The sequence below is a fragment of the Drosophila ananassae genome, chromosome 2L, assembly GCF_017639315.1.
Source record: "Drosophila ananassae strain 14024-0371.13 chromosome 2L, ASM1763931v2, whole genome shotgun sequence".
NCBI classification, from domain to species: Eukaryota; Metazoa; Arthropoda; class Insecta; order Diptera; family Drosophilidae; genus Drosophila; species Drosophila ananassae.
This window is the reverse complement of record NC_057927.1, coordinates 455,514-468,791: the sequence shown is the minus strand read 5'-3', so window position 1 is coordinate 468,791 and position 13,278 is coordinate 455,514. Positions and strand designations below refer to the sequence as shown.

General features: G+C 51.2%; 1 protein-coding gene across 2 annotated transcripts in view; it reads left to right on the top strand.

Annotated features, from left to right (window-relative positions):
• LOC6500267 (rho GTPase-activating protein 7) overlaps nucleotides 1–13,278 on the top strand; it is a 77,254-nt gene that overhangs the window by 17,968 nt on the left and 46,008 nt on the right. For both annotated transcript variants that reach the window (XM_044718369.1, XM_032449770.2), the window contains one exon: nucleotides 7,681–7,735. The gene's annotated coding sequence lies outside the window, so the exon portion shown is untranslated. The remainder of the gene's footprint in view (nucleotides 1–7,680; nucleotides 7,736–13,278) is intronic.

The following is a 13,278-nucleotide window of genomic DNA, read 5'->3' as shown; positions in this document are numbered from 1 at the left end:
ATCAAACTCGGAGCATTACAAAACGCTTGTCGCTGTCTCATATTTTCTCGTTTTCAGTTGTTTTTCCCCTGTAATGTACCTCTGGCCAGGGCATTTGACAGGGTACTTTCGCAACAAATTCTTTTTTGAACTACCAACATTCAGCCATTCCCTAAGCCTTCTACTCAAAAGCTGAGAAGGGTATCAGGACTACGGGAGGACCCATCGCAGCCAAGCCGCTTAATTAGCTGGTAGAACTGCAAAGCCCCAAGCCCACCAAGCCCACGCCCCAGCAGAGATTCTCGATCATGTCGCAGTATCAGCTGCCAGCCGCTGGGCAGCGAGGAAGATATGGTTTATTGCTGATTACCGGCGCTGTCTCCTCGGAAGACTGCGAAGTGTCAGCAGCATATTTAATGCCTACACTTGGTGGCACTGCGCTCCTGCTCCTGCTCCTGCTCCTGCTCCCGATCCTGAGATTGTGCCTACGTTCTGGCTATTGATTTGTCACCCAACTGGCAGAATGGCGGCGGCCCCACTGCCTCCTTAAACCGCTCCGACAGCCGCCAGTGGAGCATGTGGGCAACGCCTGACAGCCCGGCCTGGACAGCCTCTGAGCTCTGCTGTCTGACAGGCCAGAAATGCCAGAATGCATAATTCAGAAAATGTCGCGCGTAGGTTGCTAATCAGATTCTGCCACGGAGCGATGCTCTGCGATTGCGGAGCGATTCCGATTTTAATTACCAATCTGGACCGGCCATGAAAGAGCTGGGTGGCCACCAGAACACTGAAAGAAAAGCCAGTTTCTGTGGTGCCTTTGTCTCAGTGCTGGAAATAATGCTCGTCATAAAACTTCAATTGAACGAGAACCGAGCGGGAGAGTCTCAGACTCGCTTTTCAAATGTGCCGCCATGACTGTGGCAGTTGCATAATGCCCCCAGATACTCACACACACACAGACCTGCCGCAGACACGCACGCACACTCATGAGAGTTAATTTCAGCAAACCAAACAAACCCAAACCCAAAACCCGGGCCCAAGCCCACAGACACAGACTTGGATGTGTGGTCCCAGACCAGGCCAGACCGAAAAACCAAGCCCCTGCAAAAGGAGGTCTGCGGGGAGACAACACTACTTCGAATTACCGCCGCCAATTTAATAGTCACACTTGTGGCACCCAGGCAGGCGCATTCGGAGCTGGAATCACGTGGGGCTCCCTGCAGCAGCATCTGCATCTGAATCTGCATCTGAATCGCTGCATCTGCGGCCCAGACTGCTGCACGCAACGCTCGCCGGGGCATGAAATGCTTCTTAGAAATGTTGAGACAAAGCGTTGTTTCTCAATTCGATTCGTAGGGGGCTGGAATCAGCCTGCTGGGGGAGGCTGCCCCCGACACCCAAAGCACACCAGCGGGCGCAAAATTAGTCAAGTTTTGAAAGGCTTGTCCCGATAGTTGAAACCCAAATTTTCCCCCGACTTTGCTGCTTTTGTGGCTGCCAGTGTCCGGGAGCAGAGTGTTTAGACTGTGTAGTTGTAGTGGCCGTAATAGTTCTCGAGAAATGTGCAGCCTCATCGCAGCGATGTTGGTAAATACTCGTAACACAACTTCGAGTACCCAGCCGCCGACGGGGCGAAGGTCCCTCCACAGCGCTTTGGAGCGGGCGTTAATGGGTTTTTGATTGTTTGTAGTGCGGTTTCAAGGTTGTGCTGCAGCGACTGCACAGCCAGAGGTAAAGGTTAAGGGTTAGGGCTGGGTCGGGGCTATTAGCCGGGCCATTAGGCTCTACCTCGCGGACCAGCAGCAGCCCCTCTCCGATTCCAGAGTGCGGAGCTGGTAATTGAGACTTTTGGCTCGCCTGGGTCGGTCTCCCTAAAAGGCCCGGCGGCCGAATTATGTTTTCAGCAGCGATCGATCAAACGATTCGAGTGGCAGACAAACAAAAACACAGAAACGCAGATGCAGGCCACCGGAGCTCCGTTCCAGCCCCAACTCTAGTCCCAGTCCCAGAGTATCGTGTGTCAACTGAGGCATTCGCACAGACAAATCGAATGCACTGGGAGAAAAGTAGTCTGGCAGGGGTGGCAGGGAGAGGGTAGCAGGCACGTCTGGCAAACACAGAAACAGACAAACAGGCAAACAGACAGACGTCGGTTAGCAAACAGACCAGACACACCGAATGAGTCGATTCGAAACAGAAGACCAGCGCCATATGTGCGTGATACATAATGAAGAAAATCCAACTCCCCATCCAGCTGAAACTCAAACGCAACTGCAGCAGCAGCAGCAGCAGCAACAGCAACAGCAACACAAAACTACCGTTTGATCGATCGTTTTGATTAAAAATGCAACACATTTCTATATGATCTGTCACACAGGCCGCAAAAGTCTGCCTCGGCATTGCGGTCTCCGCGGCGGCAGACAAGCGAAATGTTTGTTAAAGTGAAATTAATGTCGCCAGCCGACTGACTGAAGCCACCAATCAACAGAGCGGCTCCACTGCACCACACAAGCCACGCAACGCGCCTCCAGCCCCTACGCACCACCAGGGGCTCCCCAGAACAAGGGGGTGCTGAGTGTCCACAAAGCCTTTAATTAGTGCCACGTTGTGGTGCTGTGACTTATTTTCCTCCGTGTAGACACTATTCCAGCCTGGGATACCGCGTATCTGCCATTGTGTTTGTGTCTTTATCTGTGGCATCTGCAGCTTTCCTTGGCATCCAGTTGTCGCCATTGCAGGCGGTGTCGCCTTGTCGGATATTTTCCGCGTGGTTATATTACTGCCTCGTCCCACTAACAAAGAAGGGAAAGCTCTGACGATGCCGTGGCTCCCATACCCTATTACCCTATTATACTACGGTTGATGGTAGTATATGATGGAGATATATTCTAAGGTTTAGAGTTAAAGGGTATTAGAGACAAAAAATCGAATACACATTGTTGGTTCTAATGCAGAATGATGGAGAATGGATCTCCGCATCATTTAAGGTATTCCGCTAGAGAATCGATCCACGAATCATTTAAGGTATTCCGCTAGAATCGGATACATATCGGCAAAGATACAACCTTCACCGTGGTCCATATAGCCGCTACCATGCATTCCTGAAGGAAACACCCCAGAAAATTGGAAAAAAAATCTGAAAAATATTTTGTTGCTAGATTATGATGCAGATCGGTGGAGAATCGATTCACGAATCATTAAAAGTATTCCGCTCCAGAATCAGATGCTTATTGCTAAAGATAGGGCCTTCGACGTGGCCCATATAGTCCCTCCAGCACATTTTTGGAAGGGACACCCCAGAAAATGGACAAAAAATATTAAAAATATATGGTTCCCAGATCTGGATGCAGATTGATAGAGAATCAATCCACGAATCATTTAAGGTATTCCGCTGAAGAATCGGATTGTTACTGTCAAAGTTACAGCCTTCGGCGTGGCTCATATTGTCCCTCCCATGCACTTTCGACGGGGACACCCCAGAAAATAAAAAAAAATTTGAAAAATATTTTTTATCCAGATTTAAATGCAGATTGGTGGAGAATCACTCTACAAATCATTTAAGGTATTCAGCTCTAGAATCGGTTAATTATTGGCAAAGATACAGCATTCATCGTGGCCCATATGGGACACCCCAGAAAAGTTACAAACAATATATGAAATACCTGAGGCTCCTTCGGCTTAGGCACTAGCCGTGAGTGCGAAACTGTACTTGCTGCTGGAGGACGCCTGGATCTTATTCGTGCCGCTTCCTACACTCCCACACTACGCACACGAACGAAAGCCCGAGGAGCACCCGCCACTCAAACACACACACACTCGCGAAAGCAGGATAGAAGAACTACGAAATTAAGGACACTAACTAAAGCGAGACTAAAATTTAAAACATACTTGTGTATCTTACTAAAATTAGTCGCAAATGAAAAAATATAAACGGAGCTCCACTTGAACTTCGACGGAGACGGACTACTAACGATGCTTAAAGACGCGAGATCAGATCCAACTACCAAAGATTTGGGAGAACCACGCTACCCAACGGAACTTACGGATTGCGAATATGCAGATAACGAAGGATGCGAGCGAAGGATACGAAAGAGAGTGTGGGAGGCAGGTTAAGCGTGGGAGGCCTGTAAGAGAGCGAAAGAGCGATTTAGGGAGAGGGAGGATAGGGAATAAAACTTAGAAGAGAGTATTTTACATGTTCTTTGAGCCTGCTCCTTCGTATTCTTGTAGAGGATGTCAATGTTATGCAACAAAGATACATGTCGAATCCTTTTTTGTAAAATATGTATCTTCTTGGTCCTTGGAAAGGACTGAGCTTGATGATGAAGTAGTTTGATTGAGAATCGATTGACGAATTCCGCTTTGGAATCCGAAATATTGCATCTGCAAGTCGAACTGGGGCGAGGCCCACTCCCTCAACACTCCCTCGCCGTCCCTGTCCCCCGCCCTTGCCCTGTCTCTTTCTTTTGTGCGTCTTGGGTTACGGGCCTTATTTCAATTAACAATTAATGAAATCCAATCGATTTATTGACTGTGCATTCTGCATTACTCGAGCCTCCGCGCTGGCTCTGGTTTCCCCGACGGCGAGTGGCTGTCCATCAACCTTTTTGGGCATTGGCTTTGGGGCGCTGGCACTCCCTCCCCTCCCAGCCGGTTGACAATTTGTATCATCTGTTGCACAATTAAGCTCCACTTTTCGTTTCTTCGCCTAATGAACTGTGTGAACCGCCCGAGTGGCCCGACGGCGGGCCGAAACAATTGCCACAAAGTGCAGCACTCACCTACCCACGACGCAGCCCCAAAGTTGCCACGCAACTTGTCTCAATTTGGATTTAGGCCCGGCTCCGGCTCCGGCTTTTTTGGCTCTTTTCGTCCAACTGACCAAGCTGCTGGCGCATTTCTGTGCAGCGCAAATTGTTATTGCAGCACTGCCCCACCGAGGGGGCTGAGGGGGGCTCAGTGCAGTGCAGCCACAAAAAAGCACAATGCGCCACAAAATGCGCCTAATTGTCACTCTTTCGGGCTCCGCGGCACATAACACTTTGTTTTTGCTAATTTTCTGACACCTGTAGAGCCACTCTTATTTCAAGAAAATGCCGGAGGCGGAAGAGGCGGAAGGGGCGGGGCGCAGGCGGTGGCAGGCACGTGACTGCTGCTGCTTTATGAGCAACTGTCCCCGAGTGAATCACCTGACACAGTTGCAGTGGCAGTCGTTGCCCTTTCCTGCGGCCACCGGGAGATGAGTCTCAGAGAGCACCTGCCCCCGCCACCTGCCACCTGCCCCCAGAAGCGGCAACCGTTAAAATTGCATGCCCCGCTCGGCCATTATCAAACTAAGGCATCAATCTGCCACAAACAGAAACAGAACAGAGCCGCCACAATTGCAAATTGCCGGGCCAATTACCACGGAGGAGGAGGGGCGGGGGCGGGGTCGGGGGCAGGGGCAGAAGTGGAGCAGCCGACTGGAACACGTTCCAGCCCCGAATAGATAAAGAATAGCCACCTCTGCCGGTCCGCAGCGCAGCTGGGTGATTATGCAATTTGCGAGATCCGACTGCGACTGCGACTGCATCTCCTAGTCCGAGTTCCCCCATCTGGGGGGGATCAAGACCCCCGAGTCCGAGTCGGAGTCAGAGACCGGGGAGGGGCTCCAATTGTTATGGCCGCTAAATCATTTTAAAACTTAAGGAGAATAATCATAAATAAGTGGGTTAATTTGTAACGCTTCCACGCGTGTTTAATGAACCGTTCGGCCCGATTCGAAGTCTGTTCTCGGAGGTCTCCGAGGGCTCTGCTCCGAACTTTGGATGAAAATGAAATCTAATTAGCGCTGTCCCCTCAATGAAGGCCAGACACGACTGACGGAAGACCCCTTTCTTTCTGAAACTCAAAGAATCTAATACTCTGGTTGTTGCCCCACTGCCAGCCAGTTCCCAGTCGGCGATATAGCCAGGGCTGTCAAGTTCAAAGTTATAAATGTGCCAGCGATCGTGCGGAGTTTATTTTATTTCCATGATTCCGTCCAGATCGCAGCCAGCATACGAAATCAGTTTACTTCGTTTGTTGTCCAATTTCGGTTTCTGAGGGATTTGTGTTTCCTGCGCCGCATTTGAAAGTCGCGCAGAATTATTCTGTCATTGACTGGGGAGCTGGGGAGCTGGGGAGCTGAGGCCTGTGGCCCGGGGATCAATTACCTTTCAAATCCAATTTGCATTTGAAATGCATAGCGAAGTCGTGTGCACACAGAACCAATATTTTGGCAGTGGCACGCTGGGCTGGCAGCGCATTGTCTGCTGATTGGCAGGCCTTCAGATTGCGAGTTGCCGAGCAGTCAGCGTCAAAAGCCAGAATTGGAGAATGCAGGTGGCTCGTGAGTTGTGGCACCCACACACTGGATGCAGCTGATCCACCGCAGCTGATCTTGCCACAGTCTAAGGCAAAGGTGGGTCAGTAGCTGCTACCTCGGATCGGAGCCTCCGATCAATAAGCTCTGGGCACGCAAGCCCCACTTGAGCACCTGAAGGGGCTGAGCCCGCAGAGCATCTCGGCGAATATGGGTTAATTCGGGCCCGACTCGTTTGTCTTATTTTCGTTGCTGATGAACGGCTTCCTCGACTCTTACTTTTGATTAGGCCATGAGTCTGCAGTAATTTGCGCGCCGCGGATTAGTTCTTGAAAAGTAAATCTGGCGATGGTTTGTCAACCGGCCCTCGAGTGGAGGGCTTTGTGTCTAGCCCCGATCAGTTTGTGGGTTAAGAAAACACAAACTTTCGTTTTCAGACGGCCGGAGGCTCTTTCGTAACCTTCCCGTCCCTCCGCCACAGTCCCCCGACCCTGTCGGATTCTTGCGTGCAACTGGGAACTTGCAACTGCCACTGCTGCAAATTAGAGCCGTAAATTATGACGGGCTGTCTATAATTAATCAAAGCACTAGGGCCGCCGTCGACTTCTGGCAGCTCTGCCCTGTCCGGTGTCGGGCTGTCATTTAGTTTCAATTAACACACGCCTGGCCAATTGGCCTGGCATTTGAAAGTAAAACTGCCCGCACCTACTGGAATTCAGTGTACATTTTTCCGCTCTTGGAGACGCATTGTTAGCCTCAGTCTTGGCCTTTTGGGGCGCTCGCAACCAGTTTAGAAATTCTACTGCTTCCCAGTCACCCAGCCCGAGGCCGTGGCGAAACCTGATGTGCCACATCGGGCGATTTGTATTCCGAATGACGTCTGGTTCCGTTTCGACGGACAAGACTCCGGGCTGATTGAATTGCAAGGGAAATACGGGGAAATGGGAAACTCGCGGGCTGTTCTGCAAGTTATATGAGCCGTTTTGCAACCACTCGTCAGCTGTCAACCGACCTGGCCGCGGTCTTCCTGGGCTGGCCCCCAAGTTCTCCCGCCCCAGCTGGGGCTGGGGAGCTCATCACCCGCTAATTTATGCCGCATTGCATTATCGATGTGCGTTTGGTTTGCTTCGACGGAGTCTGGCCTAGCTTTGGCCAACCAGCTTTCGGCGGCCAAATTTATGCATCTAGTCAGCGGCATTTATCATGCGAAAGACACGGCGCGTAATTAGCATATAAGGCCTGCGTGCCAATATCTTCTCAATATCTTCTGCCAGGGGCCCTCGGCGAACAAAGGCCGATCGCGTCTGCCTTGATTAGTTGACAAATAACTAAGCGGCCCATTTGCTTTCTCTTTGCAGCTCGGGCTTTGGACACATCTCTGGCCATTTTGCATGAAAATCGCAACCGAAAAAGGTACGTAACAGTTTCTTAATTGACTTTCGAGCGCTCTCCCAGGGGACAGCCGGACAAATATGCCAATTAAGTCAATAAATATTCGCGGCTGTTATTCGTTTTATGCGTTTTGACACCAACAAGCAGTAAGACTCCCAAAAATGTTGCCCAGATCCACGAACGGCAGACCAACAGGCTTTCCAGAGCCGCGCCAAATCATTTATGTTAATCAACACATGTTTCTCGGAGTCATTGGCTCGAAGATTCTGTTTTTCGGCCGGCTCTGCCTCTTCCACTCAATCGCGTAAAAAATCCCCAAAATCCAAAACAAAACGTGTTTGCGCCTCGCACAAAAACCAAAATTCAAATTCCAATTGTGCCCCGCTGAAATTTGCGCTAATGTTGCCATTTGTGTTGCTGTTGCTGTTGATGTTGCTGCTGGGCCAGTTTGAAGTCGCTTGAGAGTTGCTGCCGATGTTGCCGTACGCCGAGTTATTTTTGGTATGCCCCGACTTATATGGTCGCCCCATGCCGAACAAGATTTCTGCGCCCGAGTCAGATGTTAGACCCCGGCACGGCGCGGCTGTCTTGTTTCTAATTCTCATGCAAATATGCAGCGCTGCCCTGCCAGGGGCTTCTGTGCCTCTGCTCTCCAACTGTTTGCATTTCAATAAGCGTCGATCGAATACATTACATCTGGGGTGTATGAGCTTCGCGCGAAATCCGCCAGTGACTCAGGCCAAAGTCAAACATTTTAAATCGAATTCGCATTAATTCCTAAACGGCTGCGCCGAAAACAGGCGAGAAAGCAAACTCCGCTGGCTTGATAAGAACAGAGTTTGGCGAAGCCATAAACGCAGGGGAGATAAGGCGATGTACAAAGCGTGTTTTCGTCCAGGTAGAGCGGGTGGCGGTGTGGCGGGGGAGCTGCAGAGCCGTTCAATAACATTACGCATACGCGCCGTGGGTGAGTCACTGAGCCAGTCAGAGAGCGGCTCTCGGAACTCGGAGCTCTGTCAGCGCAGAACCAGAATTAAAGTCTCATCTTTTGGTGTCAGAGACCCCCTTGAGGTAACAACCTGATTACAACTAAATGGCAACTCGGAGGGTCCTCAACTTGAGCCCTTCTCGCCCTTTCCCGGCCATAAAGCAATCCAAACAAGGCCCTACCGCGCGAGCCTAATCCACCATAATCCTCCGATTTGCCTCCAGAACTGCATTACCGATCGCAGCAGGACTCCTTGTTCCCAGTTCCGCGTTAATTGCGGAGTTGACATGCGGAGCGAATGCTACGGCCGCCCTTTTGTCCGCAGCATAAACTCACACTTAGAATCAATAAACGCGGACTGGCCGCCCAGCAAATTGCATTCGACATGTGCTTGGGCGATAAAACTATAAAATAGCACGAACTTATGCCCGCAATAAACATAAACAATGCATCCCCGCCCTGGGATGGCCGGGGGCCCTAGGATCCCCAAACGATCTGCCGAAAAACCGCAAAGACCGCAGATAATATCAAAATCTGGGCTGGCCCCCAGGCCGTCCTGGCCTATCCTCTTTCCGAGGTATAGAGTTGTTGGGACATGCGTAAACAAGTATTTTTATGGCCGCGGCCACGGGACATAAAAGGATGCCCCACAGCTCTGGAGCAGGAAGATGGGACACGGCCATAAAGGCACTTAATTGCCATTTTATTGCCGGAGCTATTAGGCCACAGCCCAGTCACTGTGCAGCCAGTCAGCTGGTCTTCTATTTGAAGACGGAGGTGGAAGTGGAAATGGAAATGGAATTGGAAGCAACTCCCGCCGGAGATTCACTTTCGCAGCTTATTACACTGTTTTCGCATCCCTGCACTGGGCATAACTCACTGGAGTTCCAGGGATAGGGTTAATAGAACAATGAAACTAGATCCGCGGTTTTTTCCAGTGCTACCCACATGGGAGCTCCCTTCGGCGAACGGCGCAGTGCCATCCGGCTGTATCTTTAATGAAATCTGCATGTTGTGCGCTTTAACAAGCATTCTCCTTGTCTACTCATGTCGCCCTCCCCCGTATCTCCTGTCCATCTCCGGGCTCCGTGGCAGTGCCATTGTGCGGAATCCGAGATTCAGATCCCGAGAATCCAGCCAAGAAAGAGGAGAGCTCCGGTCTGGGAGCTAGCGGATTGAGCCTTTGGCCAGATCAGCAACTCGGTTGTGGGCCGGCAAAGCTTGTTAGCGTAAATATTAACTTGTAAATATGATGATGCCCCCTGAAATGGCTTGAATGGCTGATAAATATCATTAGGCCTCGTAACTCTTCGCCGCCGCACCGTCCCATCTGCCAATGCATCGGGCTTGTGTCCGTGTGTTGGCATTGCATTTCGCCTCGCAATTCTATTAAGATTTCTATCTAGAGTGCCTGCCCAGCCTATTTGTGTTGGGACCGAGGGCTGTGGAGCCGGATTATTGTTATTGTGCGACTGATTGCACAGAAGTAACTGACAATTTGGCGTCGAGTCCAGATGCTTTTCAGCCAAAGTTCTGGGCCACGCCCCTACTTACTGGCCACAAACAAACAAAGCCGGGCCTAATATTTTTGTGAAACGGAGTACATTAGCGCTCCTATTCGATACTCGTTCTTGCCTCTTGCCACCTTCCCGCCCATCAAAATTCGAGGCAGACACTGCACGCTCTGGGCTCGTAAATAAAGTTTCCTGGGAATCACACAGGCGGCGCGGAATAGGGCTGGGGCGATATGGTCAGAAAGAACTACGATTTCCTGGAGGAAAGCGACTGCTCGGAGTGGCAACAAAGACGTGACAAATGCCCCAAACGAGCTACTTTAGAGCGTGGGAGTTGCATTCACTCCCCAGAGCCCAATGGCGCCAGAAAGGTCGGTTCTCCGCTCCGTTCCGTTCTTCGAGCCCAGCTCCGTTCTGCTGTGTTCGGGGCCACCTCTGTGATAGTCACCTAGCTACTCATATTTCAACGAAACGTGCACATCAGTTTCTACTCCCCAGCACAATACACCCCAGAAGGTAACAACCGAGTCTTTTAAAAACACATTCTCTTCTGAAACCAACGTATCTGCATAGCCTCCGAGTTATCTGTTTGGAAGCGGACCCCTTGCCACCTAATAGAACTCCCAGGGCCGGCGGGGGACCCCTCTAGCTCTCGTAATTCCAAGCTCTCATCGCCGCCAGCGGGGCAGCAGAGTGGCGCAGTGGGACGCTGCCTGCTCCAGTTTACCGAAAATCGGAGCGCGGCACACGCTGCGTATGCGTATTATGTGCGCCCCGGTCCGAAGTCTGAGTTCAATAAACGATTAGACCGCTCGTGGAGTTCTAAAGTTGTCGCCGTCATGGTGCTCTTGTTGCCCCACAGTCCCCCCGTTGTTGTTGTTGTTGCCAGTGTTGGTTCTTCGTGTTGTTGCCGATTGCGTGTGCGTTTGCGTTTGCGTCTGCCAAAGTTATCTCGGCTTTTTACACTAAGGCGAAGGCTAATATGTCATTTGGTCATTGATACGAGCGCCGACGAGCGACCGCCAAGAGGTGCGAGCGGGAGCGGGAACGGGAGAAGGAGGGGGAGACAGAGCTGGAGCTGGAGCTGGAGCGGCAAGACAGCGCTCCGAAGCCAAACGCTTACTGTCAGTGCGAGGCGCGCATAATTAATTGCGCCTATCAATGCGGCTGCTCTTGCCTCCAGCCTTTATTTTCATACCCTTTCCGAGAGGGGGTCTGTCGGATTCAAAGCTAAGCTCCATTATTTTCATTATTACTATAGTTTGGGAGGTCTCTTCGGTTTTCACGCTCCTAAGAAAAGCCAGAAAGGGTACCCATGCTTCGGCTTTTTCCAAAGACATCCTCTGCCCCGCTCGCTTCTTTCCTGTTTTGTTGCACGCATGTAGCCAGAAGTGGCTCCTCAGCTGGCCTCCATTGGGTATTGGCAGCAGCAGCTCGTTGAGATAAGCCTGTCCGCTTATGCGATTTTCGCCTGGGCTTAACATAAATCATTTGCGGCGAGGTGTTATGTCAGAGTCCTTTGTGCGAAGACAGGACATGGGACACCAGGCCCGTCTCTCTCCGTTCTAATCTAAAGTGTACCTGGCAGTTATGAGTCACGGTGGGACGTATGACACGCCACTCTGCAGCGAAAGTGCAGTATCTGTAGGAGTACAATAGACTTCGGAAAACACTTTTACTCCCAGGAGCCAGCCAGTCCACGAAGACTGGCTGGCAAGGGGGCTGGGGCGACCTGTGCAACATTTAAACTTAACACAAAGCCCCCGGCTAATTTATGCCTCACTTTGCCGTTCCCAGTGTTGCGGCTTCGCTCTGCTGGGCTACTGTCTGTTGCATGCAAATGCGGAGTGATTGATACTGCCTCGGCTGGGTTGTTGTTCGGAGCGAAGAATTCTCTTTGTGCAAAACGCTGGCATTTTGAAGTGCGAGTAATTGCAGCTGCAACAGTTTTCCATGTTGCTGCCACTGCGGCCCAGCCGATCGCTATTTTGGCAATGCCATGTTTCCATTCCCTTCACAGGCGGCCGCCGAGAAAAATGGGTCTGCCAGTTCGAGTCCGGTGATGGGCACTTGAATGTTTGAAAATTATAGACCGCAGATGTCCAACTACAACTTAAATGCCAGGCCACGAGAATTGATGGTGCCTGAGAGCAGTCGTGGAGATGGAGCCGAACTGGGAAGTGTCTCGAAATGTCAAAGAAGCTCTTCGAATGTCTGGGGATTTGATCGAACTAATTCTGTTCTTCTGTGACTCGCCACCCTCGAGGTCGTTCGGTCGTGGTGGTCGAAAAACCAGATTTCCTAGCCACACATCTCGGCGATTATGCAAAACACAAATGCCTAGGTCCGAGGGCCTTCAGTGCCAGAAAAAATACGAGAAACGCGGCTAATTACGAGAGCCAGTTTCAGCCACCAACACACCGAGGGCCCCAAAGGTCTGAGCGGTAATTACAGCCGGGCACATGCCACATTATTCTTTTGTGCAACGAGCACGACGCCTGGCCTGCACTGCTCTGCCTCTGAACCGTTCCTGAACCCTTGCCCCCGCCTATCGGTTGTTGTCGTCCTCCAGCTGTGAGGCCTGGGCCTCAACCTGAAAACTGAAAACCGAACACTGAAAACACAAAGCCCACTTGTGCGCATGAGCGACCGCTCACACTGCGCGAAATACTCGTCAGAGAGCCACACAGACGTCAGTCAGGATCGCCGAAACCGGTTGAGTTATGAAAAATTATGATTGTCACCGGTCCGGCTTGGCAGGCAGCTCGGGGCCACAACGAGCCACACAATACCGCAAAACAACAGCAGCAGAGCTAGCAGCGAATGTGTAACGATTTTCGGTTAACCCTATGACGGCAGTTGATAAACGAATAGATGTAATGGCCGCCACTGCTTTGCATGTCGATCTGGAGTAAGTCGGAAGCTCTGATTGCCAATGTTGTGATTGGGCCAGCATGGGTTAAGCCCGAGCGGCGGCAGGTAGCGCTCTGCGGCTCTCCGGCTCTCCGGCTGTGCAGTTGCGCTAAAAGCCAACACCAAATAGACAACAATTATAGTGGCAG